The sequence below is a fragment of the Propithecus coquereli genome, unplaced genomic scaffold (genome assembly GCF_000956105.1).
Source record: "Propithecus coquereli isolate 6110/MARCELLA unplaced genomic scaffold, Pcoq_1.0 Scaffold12, whole genome shotgun sequence".
In the NCBI taxonomy this organism is placed as follows: Eukaryota; Metazoa; Chordata; class Mammalia; order Primates; family Indriidae; genus Propithecus; species Propithecus coquereli.
In genome coordinates, this window is record NW_012136080.1 from 2,251,039 (window position 1) to 2,265,306 (window position 14,268).

The following is a 14,268-nucleotide window of genomic DNA, read 5'->3' on the forward strand; positions in this document are numbered from 1 at the left end:
AGCAGTTTGCCCATGTACAGGTAATGAATCATAAGCATCATCCATGAATACTCATCCATGGATGTAGAAGAGCAAAGTTCCTTTGGGAATTATCTCACAGATGTGGACAAACTAAGTATCTTGAATATACAAAAAAAAACACTTTTGCTGAAAGCAGAATAACCTTATACAGTAGTCCCTATTTAACCATGGTTTCAGTTACCTGCCATCAAAAAGAAGAGTGAGATACCATAAGGTATTTTAAGAGAGACAGAGACATTACAACACTTATGTAACTTTTATTATAGTATGTTATTATAATTGTTCTATTTTAGTATTACTGCTCTTAATCTTTTACTGTGCCTAATTTATAAATTAAACTTTATCATAGGTATGTATGTATAGGAAAAAAACACAGTATATATAGGGTTCAGTACTTTTTATGGTTTCAGATATCCACTGGAGGTCTTGAAGCATATCCCCTGAGGATAAGGGAGGGCTACTGTAATTATAATACAAACAAGCAGTATGATTTGGTTGAGTTTTTTAAATTGTTACACTTTTTATATCAATATGCCTAATGGTCTTTCCATATGAAAAATGGTAACAAAAAAGCCAAAGATTTTTGCCAGTGATTATGTTTCCCCTGATATAAGAACTTGATGATATAAAAAGCCAAAGAAGTGGGTTATACTACAGCGGGACACAGAAAATTCTAAGTTTTTATTCCATGATGGATGATGGAGACTCAGAAGGGTCAGGGATTGGGAAGTGGGTGGATGATGGGAGGTTGCTTGGTGAGTAAAGTATGCATTGCTCCAGTGGTGGATGTGGTGAAGGCCCTGACTTTACCACATAAATGTAGCAAAATTATACTAGTACACCGTGAATATATAGAAATTTTTAAAAAGAAGAAAAAAAATGTATTCCAATAGCAAAGGAAGGAGAAAAGGAATGAAACCCACAGGTTGTTCCTTACATTTGCCAATAATCTCCAGCCAAATACTACTGAAAACATACCTGCAGCTGAACAAAGTTGGGTTTCTTGACTTGTTGCAACAATGAAGAACACACTCTGTGGGAAACCATGGGGCTTCTCATTAGGAGGTATTAGAAAGGCCTTATTATAGGATTTGGGTTTGTATTAGGTGAGTTGGGGAAGAGTTCCAAGAAACAGGGCTTTGCTCTGGATTGGATATTATCAGGAAATGAGGTAATTCTATGATTGGGTATCTTAACAATTTTTTTTTTTTTTTTTGAGACAGAGTCTCACTCTCTTGCCTGGGGCGAGTGCCGTGGCGTCAGCCTAGCTCACAGCAACCTCAAACTCCTGGGCTCAAGCGATCCTCCTGCCTCAGCCTCCCGAGTAGCTGGGACTACAGGCATGCACCACCGTGCCCGGCTAATTTTTTTTATATATATTTTTAGCTGTCCAATTAATTTCTTTCTATTTTTGGTAGAGACGGGGTCTCGCTCTTGCTCAGGCTGGTCTAAAACTCCCGAACTCAGAACGATCCGCCCGCCTCGGCCTCCCAGAGTGCTAGGATTACAGGCGTGAGTCACCGCGCCCGGCCCCTATCTTAATAATTCTTATTTAGAAGGTGAGAAGATTGGAGTGAGACTAAAGTTGTCGTTGGTTAAAAAAAAAAAAAGAAGAAGAAGTAGGTGTCATTCATATCAGCCAGGATATGGGGATATGGCCATTTTTGTGGTTTGAATAACATTCATGTTTTTGTCTGTGTGCAAACCTGATTACTGAGTGGTCTTGCTCTTGTCTTGACCCACCATGGTCACAGGGTGGCCTTGCCTAGTGTTGGTGCTTGTGTTCAGGCCAGTTTCCAGCTGTCAGGGGCTGCTTTTCTCTTTCTCACACTGATAAAATGGGAAAACACTTTAGCAAAACTTCTGGGAAGACCTGGTACTTAAGATTGGAATGACTTTTAAGTAGAATATATTAATAAGAGATTAGGTGCTCTAGGCAAATTTACTGAGCAATAACATAATAAGAAATAGAAAATAGTTCAAGAGATCATTGGGTTCATCTCCTTGGCTCCAGGGTTGATTTCTCCATCTTAAAAGTTCCTCTTATAAAAATTACACTGTTTCTACTTGCAGGTCTATTACTATAATATGGAATCTCAAATTCTCTCTCATTAAATTGTAAGGTAATTTCTTCCTTCCTTCTATGTGGAGATAGACAACAGCCAGCCAATATCCTCTTCACAATAACACTTTAAAACATATGAAACTTTCGCCTTCCCTTCTCTGGAAGAAGTAGCCTCTTTTCCCAAGGGAGCTATTTCACATCTCTAAAATTGGTATGCATCTCTCCATCTGCTGCCACCACCTTACTACGAGCCCCCATCACTTATTATCTGGAGCACGGCAGTCACTTCCTAACTGGTCTCCCCAACCAGTTGTTATAACAGCTTAGGTGCAACCTTACTACCCACTAGTCCAGATCTAACTTTTCAACATTCCCATAGACCCCAACCTTGCGAAGGTTCCGGCAGGCCCCATAGCACACGTGCTTCCAAACGGGAGTGTATGTGTGTGTGTGTGTGTGTGTGTGTGTGTGTGTGTATGCTGGGGTGGAGGAAAGGGGAAGCTGATTGAAATTCTTGTTAAGATAAAACACAAATCATTCAACATATAAACAAGTGACAGTATAATCCAATGTCAAAATACAGGATGCAGGGAAGACAAGTAATGGGCAGTCAGGAAAGGAATAGAGAAACACTAATGGGAAGGATTCCCTAAAAAGGTTGAGAAAAAAAATGCAACTTCAGTCAGATAAAGAACAAGATTGCAAAGGCCCTTGAATGCCTAAGTATGTGTTACTTAAACTTAAATTATTTGCATAATCCCATCCCATCTTAACACTACCTGTACTACTTTCAATATTTTTCTCTAAAGTAATTCACCTTGTCTACTGAAATAAATTTATTTCAAAAGAAACCTATACCATTACTTTTATATTACTATAAATGTTAGTTGTGTTCTTCAAATATACATTAGACTTAAAATTTAAAAGTATGCATTCAAGCACCACTTAAAATCATCTCATACAAAACAGTGGTGTGCTGGATACACTTTGGGAAACACCAACCTAAATACTTTCCTTTCTCCTCCTTCCCAACACCACCTACCCCATCCTCTCTCTCATCCAATCTTCTTTGCAAAGCTTTATGTGCTCACTCTTTCCAATTCCTCTCTTCCCATCTTCTCTTGAACCCACTCCAATCAGGTTTTTGCCCCCCACTCCACCACCTGGCTTTGCTTGTCAGTTTTTCCTACTTACTGGACACACCTCAGTTTTCTTTGCTGATTTCTCCTTTCTCCTCAGCCTCTTAATGTTGGCAAACCCTCAGGCACTGTCCTGAAACTTCTTGCCTTCTCTGTCCATACTTGCTCCCTTGCTGATCTGGTTTGGTCATATGACCTTAAATACAGTTGTATGATGTATAATGACTCCCAAATTTATTCTCCAGTTCACATCTCTCTCCTGAACCCCAGGTGTGTATACTGCATACCTGACACCTACACTTGGATATGTGGCAAATTTCTCATACCTCACGTGATCAAATCCCAACTCCCAGTCTTTGCCCCCAATCTTACTTTACTCACAAGTCTTTCTCCTCTCAGTTGATGGCAACTCCATCCAAAATCCTATCATTTCTTATTCAAGTCTCTGCTCCCACCCTGGTGAGAGACATTATCATCTCTCTGATAAAAACTGCAATTAGCCTCTACCTTGCTTCTTTCCACAGCATAATTTCAACACAAAAGCTTTTAAAAATATGTTAGATCATATCACTTCTGTGTTCAAAATCCTTAGTGGCTTCCCATCCCACAGAAACAAAATCTTTATAATAACCTACAGAGTCTTTGACAATCTATCTCCCTGTTACTTTGCTCACCTCCTCTCTTCTATCCTCTTCCTTGCTGGCTCTGCACTAGCAACGGTGGTTCATATATACTACATATTGCCACTAATCCTCAAAAGCTATCATTACTCCCATTCTGAAACTAAGAAAACTAGAACCTAGAGAGGTTCCTTGGCCAAAGTCAACAGCTAGTGCTAGAGTCAAGATTTCAAGTCTGTTTTACTCTGAGATATGTCTCTCAATTAAATCATGTTGTCTTATACAAACCTTTTGTTCTTCCAAAATAAACCCAAATACACACGGAAATTTTATTATGACAAAGGAGAGATTTCATATCAGTACAGAAAAGTTGTTGAAACAACAGAACATATATCTGGGGGGAAAAAAACTAAGCTAAATCCCTTCCTCATTCTGACACCAAATTGAATTCCAGGTAGAAAAAAGATTTGACAATTAAACTGAATTTATAAAACTTCTAGAACAAATCACAAGTAAAATGATTTATAATATTAGAGGGGAGAAGATATTTCTGAGAAGAAACCCAGAAACAAATACAGAAACATAAAAAGATTGATAAATCCAGTACATAAATTTTTAAAACTGCTAAATAGCAAATATATCATAAACAAAGTCAAAGACAAACAACTAATGGGAAAATTATTTGTAATGTATACATCAGACAAATAGCTAATTTCCTTAATTTACTAAGAGCTAGTAAAAAAAATCAATAAGAAAAAGACAAACAATCCCTTTAAAATCTACAGAGATGTGCATAAGCAGTTCACAGGAAAATAAAAAGACAGTTTGAATTGACTGAAATCGGGCTTTTTCCAATGGTACTCCTAGCCTTGTAGCCCTCTCAGGTGATGGTAGAGCATTCATTTATACTCCTTGAGTCTTTGGACCTCTTCTGCCTCCTTCATCTCTTTCTCTGTAACTCTTTCAAGTCACTCCCCTCATTCAACTGTGACTTGCCTCATGACTCACCCCCTAACCCTGCCATAAATGCTGGGGGACCTCAGTGTCCACACAGGCAACCAATCAAACCAGTGACATCCAAGGTCCCTGTCTTCTTCATCTCCAATATCCTTCATTTCACCCTAGCCACTGACTTCCATGGGACACCTTGAACTTTTGATTTTCTATAACTGCTCCCCCTCAAAATTCTCTATTTCAAATAACCCAGGCTCTTACAGTAAAGCTTGTCCTTGTAATTTGCACTGCTAATTGTATCAGAACTTCAAGTTTATGAATACCTCTATTTTCTCTCAAGACATCAGTCCTGACCACCCACCTGCTTTGTTTTTGCAGTGTTTTTTGTTGTTTTTGTTTTTGTTTTTTCTTTTTTTGAGACAGAGTCTCACTCTGTTGCCTCAGCTAGAGTGCCGTGGTGTCAGCCTAGCTCGTAGCAACCTTGCAACTCCTGAGCTTAAGCGATCCTACTGTCTCAGCCTCCCGAGTAGCTGGGCCTACAGGCATGTGCCACCATGTCTGGCTAATTTTTTCTGTATATATTTTTAGTTGTCCAGCTAATTTATTTCCATTTTTTTTTTTAGTAAAGATGGGGATCTCGCTATTGCTCAGGCTGGTCTTGAACTCCTGAGCTCAAACGATCCTCCCGCCTCGGCCTGCAAGAGTGCTAGGATTACAGGCGTGAGCCACTGCACCCTGCCTGTTTTTGCAGTTTTGCTTCCTTACTTATCCACCTTAGATTTCATGAACCATCACTTTGTTGACATTCTTGCCAATACCCTAAAATTACCCTCTGGCCTTCTTTCCCAGGCCTGCATCAACCTAGGTACTTTGTTTTTTCATGCCTGCAATCAATCAGCCAAGCACTACTGGAGCAAGCTATTGGGTCTCATTTTATATCAATAAATAATGGTTTTCCCTACCCATCGCTAGATCTCGGCCCACTTGTTACCACTCTAGAGATCCATTTCCAGATTGCCCTGGCTACGTACAGCCATCCTATTACATATTCTCTCACAGTACTGCATTCCTTTTTCATCATACTTATTATTAATAGAATTGCAATTTTACATTTATCTTGCATTATCTGATAAACATCTGTCTTCACCATGGAACTATAAGGTCTGTGAAGATGAGACTGGATAGGAAGAAGACTTTCACTTTTCATTTTATTCTATTTTGTACTGTGGGTGTGAGGGGAAACTTCCCCTTCGTCCTGGAAGTTTAACTGAAAGATCAACTCACAATAAGGCAAATTAATAAGAGAAAGAGATTTACCATGTGCATAGGAAGAATCACAGAGTGATTACCCAATATCCCAATGGGGTCCAGAAATCTATATACCCTCCTTTTAGAAGGGAGAGGAGATGAGGAATGCAGGTAATTCCCTTTAGGGGCAATACATGCTTACTAGGGAGGATGAATAAATACTTGGAAGAATGAATGGATGGGGGGAAACAGATTGACTTGTAAATGATACTCTTTGGAAATTAAATTAACCTGAGAGAGAGGTATTATATTTAAAATGACTTGGGCCAGATCTGGTTGCATTCTTGATATTTCTTCCTGCAATATATTGAGATAACTGGGAGGGGAAGGGAGTCAATTATTCTTTTTGATGGGTCTGGTTGTTTATGAAGAAAGAGTGAAAGCCCCTTCCAATGCCTGTTGTTCTCTAAGGGCCTTTAATTCAAAATACTCTTTGTACTAAGGAGTCATATTTTGGGATGAAATTTCCTGAGCTCCTTCAGTATTGTTTGAATGTTGTAGCCATCTATTACAAGATTTTTAAAAAAAAAGGTAAAATCATGACTTTCATATAAATCAAAATAAATTGATGTCAGAATTTAATTTAACTTATTAATTACTAAGAAAACCAGTAAGATGTTATAGCCAGTGCAAAGGAGAATTCAAAGAACCATATGAATCTGGAAAATCAGGAATGCTAAAACGAATTTATAAATAGCTGAAAAACAGATCTATCTTCAAGGCAATAATTAATTGAATTCCACTGGCCACGTTATCTGCATTTCTATGGACAAGAATCATTTGAATTATTATCAATTTTCTATAATATACAAAGTTGTAAAATAGCTCCAAAACAATGAAAGGCTGAGATAAGCTGGAAGGGTACACTAAACAGGACACTTACTATTAATAATACATTTTACCGATTTCAAACTTTTTCATAATTTTTCATCTTACATCTATGTGTGTTTATTATATGCTAATAGATATAATGTATGAATTATTATTTTTTAATAATGTCAGTAAAAATTATCTATGTGAAGGATTATGGTATAATCTTCCATAAGATTTTACATACAAAAAAACTTAAGACATTATTTTAAATTCTTGAAAAAAAAAAACCTTATAATTCCATGGCAAATTCTAATTACTTAAGGAAAAACAACCTTAAGATAGACATTTACAAATACTTGTCCATTAGCATGCCAATTAATGCTCCTCTTAAATGGTCATCTAAGATGTTTTATATATAAACAGTATTTTTAAGAACATTGTATCCCTAAAAAGTGTTAAAATATTAATACATTTTAAGTAGATAAAATGACAGAATTCAAGCCAATATTCTCCCATCATCTTCCAAAGAATACAATCACAAGGGATTACTTTGCCCTTTGCCTTGTACTTATTATAATTATTTGCATTAATATGGTGCGTGATAGTTTTTCTCATTATATTCAAGACAGCAGCTAATTGCCTATTAACAGTTGTCCTTTAAAAAAGAAAAAAAAATTAAAGCTTAGTAAAAATAAAATTGTCCAGACAAGAGTTCATTTAAAAATTTCGAAAAGTAATTAGATCATTTGTGCTCTTATTTACTTCTTATTATGTGTTAAACATAACATAGTCCCACATACAATTACTTGTTTAAATTACTAGCCCACCCAAAATTATTCTACCCACCAAATTTTCACTTATCTTTGCCATTGTGATTAAGCATTTGGTGGAAATCAGAATCAGTACTAAACGTTGAAGCAATGTTAAGAATGTATTAACACTTTAGAATTAACACTAAAACTATTACACACCTATTGCTTATTTTTATTTTATTTTATGTTATTTTATTTTTTTATTTATTTTGAGAAAGGGTCTTGCTCTGTCGCCCAGGCTGGAGTGTAGTGGCACAATCATAGTTCTCAGCAGCTTCCAACTCTTGAGCTCAAGCAATCGTCCTGCCTTAGCCTCCTGAGCAACTGGGACTACAGGCACATGCCACTATGGGGGTGAAAGGAAACTTCCCCTTAACCCCAGAAGGTTCACTGAAAGATCAAATCACAGTAAGACATATTAGTAGGAGAAATAGGTTTATTGACCATGCGCATGGGGAGAATCACAGAGTGATTACCCAAAATCCCAATGGGGTCCAGAAATTTATATACCCTCCTTTTAGAGGGGAGGGGGAGCTGAGGAATATAGGTAATTCTGCTTAGGTTACTAGCCAGGATGAACAGATACTTGGGAGAATGAATGGATGGGGGGCAACAGATTGACTTGTAAATGATACTCTTTGGAAATTAAATTAACCTGAGAGACAGGTATTATATTTAAAATTACTTGGGTCAGGTCTGATTGTATTCTTGACCATCTTTACTGTAACATATTGAGATAACAGGCAGGGGAAGAGAAGTTGATTATTCTTTTTGATGAGTCTGGTTTTTTATGAAGAAAGAGGGGAAGATCTTTCCAATGCCTGTTGTTCTCTAAGGACCTTTAATTCAAAATATTCTTTATAACAAGGAGTCATATTTTGGGGTGAAATTTCCTGAGCTCCTTCACCACCATGCCCAGCTAATTATTTTTTTCTTTTTAGAGATGGGGTCTTGCTATGTTGCCCAGGCTGGTCTCAAACTCCTGAGCTCAAGCTATCTTCCTGCCTCAGCCTTCCAGAACACTGGGGTTAGAGGCATGAGCCATCACTCCTGACCTGTTGCTTATTTTTAAGTGTTCATAGCAGCATTATTCATAATAGCCAGAAAGCAGAAACAACCTAAATATCCATAAGCATATGAATTAGATAAATAAAATGTGTCAGATACATACAATGGAGTGTTTTATTGGGTAATACAAAGGAAGTACAGATATGTGCTACATTACAGATGAACCTTGAAATCCTGCTAAGTGAAAGAAGCCAATCACAAAACACCACATATTGTATGATTCCATTTATATGAAATGTAGCAAATAGGCAAATCTATAGAGACAGAAGGTAAATTAATGCTGGGAAGGGAGGGTTGGGGAGAAAACAGGAACCACTGCTTATAGTTACAAGGTTTCTTTTGGGTGATGGAAGTGTTCTAAAATTGATTGTGAGAATGGGTGTAAGTATCTGTGAATATACTAAAAGCCATTGAACTGTATACTTTGAGTGAATTGTATGGTATATAAATTATATCTCAATAAAGCTGTTATTTATTTTTTAAAAGTTAGGGGGGAAAAGGTATATCACAAGGATCCTTCATGTTGCTCTTTTATAACTACACCCACCTTCTTCTTACCACTCCCTATCCATATTTCTATTCCATAGCAACCACTAGTCTGCTCTCCTTTCTAAAATTTTGTCATTTCAAAAATGTTATATAAATAGAATCATACAGTATGTAACCTTTCGGGACTGGCTATTTTGACTCAACACAATTCCTTGGAGATTCATCAAGTTATGATATGTACCAATAGTTCACTGCTTCTTATTTATTGCTCTTGGTATGGATGTACCATAATTTGTTTAACCATTCATTCTTCTCTTCAATGACATCTGGGATAACTCCAGTTGTGGGTTGTTACAAATAAAGCTTCTATGAACACTCATGTCCAAATTTTTGTGTAAACATAAGTTTTTATTTCTCTGGGAGACAAAATGCCCAAGAGTGCAATCGCTAGGTTATATGGCCATCATATATTTAGTTTTTTAACAAACTTCCTATTGTTCCTCAGAGTTGTTGTATCGTTTTACATTCCCACCACCAATGTATGAGTGATCCGGTTTCTTTGCATCCTCACCAGCATATGATGTTGCATTTTTACTTTAGCTGCTCTGATACGTATATAGTGCTATCTCATTGTGGTTTTCATTTGCTTTTCCCTGATGGCTAATCACGTTAAATTTTTTTTTCACATGCTCATCTGACATCTGTTTATCCTCTTCAGTGAAATGTCTGCCTTTGTCTTTTGCCTGTTTTCTAATTGGATTGTTTGTTTCTTCACTGTTGAATTTTGATGTTTTTTATATATCATAAAGACTCGTCCTTTGCTGGATAAGCGGTGTATTTTCACAGGGCCGCCATAACAAGTTACCACAAATGAGATGCCTTAAAACAACAGAAATTTATTCTCTCACAGTTCTGGAGGCCAGAAGTCCAAAATCAAGGTCAGCAGGGCTGTATTCCCTCTGGAGGCTCTAGAGGAAAATCTATCCCTTGCCTCTTTCAGCTTCTGGTGGCTGCTGACATTCCTGTTTGTGACCACCTCTCTCTCTCTCTCCGTCTGCTCCTCTTCACATTCCCCTGTGTGTGTGTCTGAATTATGGCCTCATGACTATAATCTTTGTCTCCATCTTCACATTGCCTTTTCTCTGTATGTGTCAAATATCCCCCACCTTATTCTTGCAAGGCCACTTGTGATGGCATTTAGAGTCCACCCAGACTCTAATACAAGATAATAGAAGATAATCTCCTTATCTCAAAATCCTAATTTAATTACATCTATGAAGACCATTTTTTGAAATAAAATAACATTTGTAAATTTCAGAGAGTAAGACTTGATATTTTTAAGTGATCATTATTTAACCTACTACAAGTGGTTTGCAAACATTTTCTCCTAGTCAGTATCTTTTTATACTCTTAACAGGATATTTTATAGAGCAGTGGTTTTAATTTTGATGAGGTATAATTTATAAATTCTTCCTTTTATCGATTGTGCTTTTGTTGTTCAGTGGATTATTTTTCATAAGAAGGGCTATTTGAGAAGCAAGTAGATGAGACCCACATTCCTCAGCCCCAGCTGAAGAGTCACGTCTGCAATCCAGGACATAATTGCATCATATAGGAGTAAATGTAGGCTGGAAAGAAAGTTAAAGCAAATTTATTTGTGTCTTCTTTCTGTGTGAAAACCTTGATGGCAAATGGGCATGACAACACACATAAAGTTGTGTTTTAAAAGCCAAAAGACAATTAACTAAAGGGAATGAATGAAGCCAACCTGCCCTAGCATTATAGTAGCAAAAAAGTTAGAATCAAACAGAATTTTAAGGAATAAAGTAGCAGAGTAATTCTGGAATCCTGAAATAAGAAAAAATATATATATATATATATAAAGCATTATGGCAACAATTGGTGAATTTTTTTTAAATGGGTGTCTAGATACGTTACCCAGGCTTGCGTCAAATTCCTGGGCTCAAACAATCCTCCTGCCTCATCCTTCCAAGTGGCCTGGACTATAAGCACATATCACCACACCCGGCTGAACTGACAAAATTTGAATATAGATTTTAATTTAGGTAATAGTTTTGTATCAATGTAAACTTTTCTGATTTTGATAACAGTACTGGGTTTATGTAAGAGAATATCCTTTTTTCCTGTGAAACACATGCTGAAGATCTTAGTAGCGGGGCACTGTCTTTCCAACTTACACTCAAATGGAATAGCTCTGTTCCCAGATGAAAACAGAAAAGGACAGCAGTCCCCAGAAAGGTGTTTAAAACCTCTCTAAAGTGGTGGAGGATGGTTGGACAAAGGAGATCAGGTGTCCTAGAATTGGTCACTTACCTCAGTGGTTCTCAGACTTGGCTACACGTTAGAATCATCTGAAAGCTTTTAAAATTCCCTAATGCCTAGACTTCACTCAATCTGTCTACTCACTAAATCAAGGTATCTGGGTAGGGGACCCAGACAGTAGTTTTAAAGGTCCCTAGGTTATTTCACAAAGTTTGAGAATCATTGTCTTAGCATTTTACTACTCAAAATGTGGTCCATAGACCAGCCTCATCATCAATACCTGGGAGCTTGTTAGAAATGCAGAATCTCAGGCCCAACCTCAAATCTATGCAATCAGAATCTGCATTTTAAAAAGATCCCCAGGTGATCTATGTGAACATTAAAGTTTGGTGAATATCAGAATCACCTAGAAAACTAATCAAGAGGACAAATGTCCCAGGCTCACTGAAGTACAATATGGGCTGTGCCCCTGTGATTTTACCAAGGGTTCCAGAGAAAGAGTTTCAGCATCTGACCATCCCAGTCTGACTCTTAGCGACAGTTATTTAACCACAGTTAAAAGGAGTAATTCACTATTTAGTTTTCTGAAATTGGCGAAATTTAATAATATAATCTATAAACATCTAGAGTTAATCATACTTTATTTTTCTTATAACTTCATACTAAATCATGATCAAAATCTGATGCTACTAATGCTGCATTACTATTTGAGCAAAATAATATGTAAAACACAAAGATGCTGGATAATAAGTAATTAGTATTTTTCCTATTGTTTCCTGCTGAATATGAAGATGAAACATTTAATATGTAACTAGCCAACCTAATAGCACTGCCATAGATAATCTAAAAAACAATTAGTTTAAGGTTTTGCGAGTACGTAGGCATGTCTTGACTGCTCTGGAAACCACATTCTTATTATCTAACCTCCTTTGCCATTTGCCTCTTTCTCAGTTGTCAGCCTCCTCTCTTACTCTGATACAAAGTACCACCTTAAGGTCAAACTTGTCTTCTCTGGGCGCACATCTCCATTCTAGTCTTTCAGCAGTTGTAGGGCTAAATAAAGATCTTCTTTATATGAATAAAGTTGCTCCTTAAAGAGATATTTCCCAAGGGTAAACAATAATTTAGATACTAGAGACTATTTTGTATTAAAGAAATAAATGTTGAATAAACATGCTTCTAATCAAAATGTATAGAATTAAGCATGTATGATTCAGAAAGTTAAAAAAAAGAAAAACTATATCATGGTTTCAGTATTTATGCACTATTAATTTCTCTTAACAAAAATTGGAATGAAGGAGTGTTAGAAGAAGAGAGCAACTGAAACTTCAGGGTTTCAGGACTTTTCATGCAATTTGAAAATAATTTTTCTGACTCTGTTATCTCTATTTCTCCCTTGCATCAGAATTATTAGCCATACATCTCTGTAACGGGTGTTTAAGTTAATAAGGTGAGGCAGGAACATGTAGTGGTAGAAAAAAATATAAGAAATCACTTCAAGAAATTGTGAGATTTTCAATAAATCATGTAACCTCCCAAATCCATAAATCAAAGGAGATGGAACTAAACAAACTCTGACTCTGATTCTACTTTAATATTCTTATTATTCCTTTAATGCTTATATCCCTTTTACCGACCCATAAGTGTTTACTGGTTCATTATGTCAACATATATTACAAAATTAAAATTAGCAATAAAATAACATTACAATAGTAATTTGTGTTTACAACATAAAGCTTAAACAAAAATGGCATATTTCTGACACATGCGTATCCCCTCCCCTGTGGTCTACCTATAACAGAATTAACAAATCGACAATGGCATTATTTCCCTCAAGTCCAAAACTAACACAGAATCCTTCTCAACACAGAGTTTAAACAAGCACTACTTCATTCATTCATTCACTCACTCAACAAATATCTATTCTGAGCCATCTTGCGGGATCCAACATAAAGTAAGACAGACACAGCTCCGTCCTCGTAGAGCCTACACATTTTAGGAAGGATAGACACTGAAACAGTAATTGCCATGCATTAAATGCAGTATGAAAGATGAAACCTTTTTTGCTATACCTGGTTTAGGATTTAGACTATTTTTAAACTAGGAGCTTAAGAAAATATTTCAAAGAATTTACATAATTCCACATACAAAGACTTGCACTCCCATTAGCCATTCACAAAGACTTCCACTCACATTTGTCTATGGTAGGCCTTTAGACATTTGAACAGTTTGATGAAGTGTCAAAGCAACATCAATAAACTTACAGAGCATCATGATTAAGGACACAGGCCTTAGAGTCAGACTGTCAAAGCTTGTACCTGGCTTTGTGCTTACTAGATTGACCATATTATGCCTCAATTTCTTCATCTGAAAAAAATAGGTTTAATAACAGTGCCAACTTCATAGGCTCATCCTGAGGATAAAATGAGTTAGTTCATACACAGCAGTAGCATTTTCCTGGTACAAAGTATGCCCTCATCAGTGTTAGTCATTATAATTCAATTAATGTTCACACGCCTGGCACTGTGCTAAGAGAAATGAGAAGCACTAAAAAAAATCCCTATATTTCTTAAGAAAGCAATACATATTTCTGAAATACACAACTAAAACATACAAATAGCACAAAGTGTTATCTATTCCTTGTACCCTGTCTACCCATTTTATGCCTGTACAGGCTCTCCATAACCTCTAATTGC

At 36.6% G+C, this 14,268-nt stretch overlaps 1 protein-coding gene across 1 annotated transcript in view; it reads left to right on the forward strand.

The window, feature by feature from the left end:
* Positions 1-1,629: 1,629 nt before the first annotated feature.
* The window catches only part of SGOL1 (shugoshin-like 1 (S. pombe)), a 39,182-nt gene continuing 26,543 nt past the window's right edge, over positions 1,630-14,268 (forward strand). The window contains exons 1-2 of the mRNA XM_012663782.1: positions 1,630-1,646; positions 12,431-12,436. The gene's annotated coding sequence lies outside the window, so the exon portion shown is untranslated. The remainder of the gene's footprint in view (positions 1,647-12,430; positions 12,437-14,268) is intronic.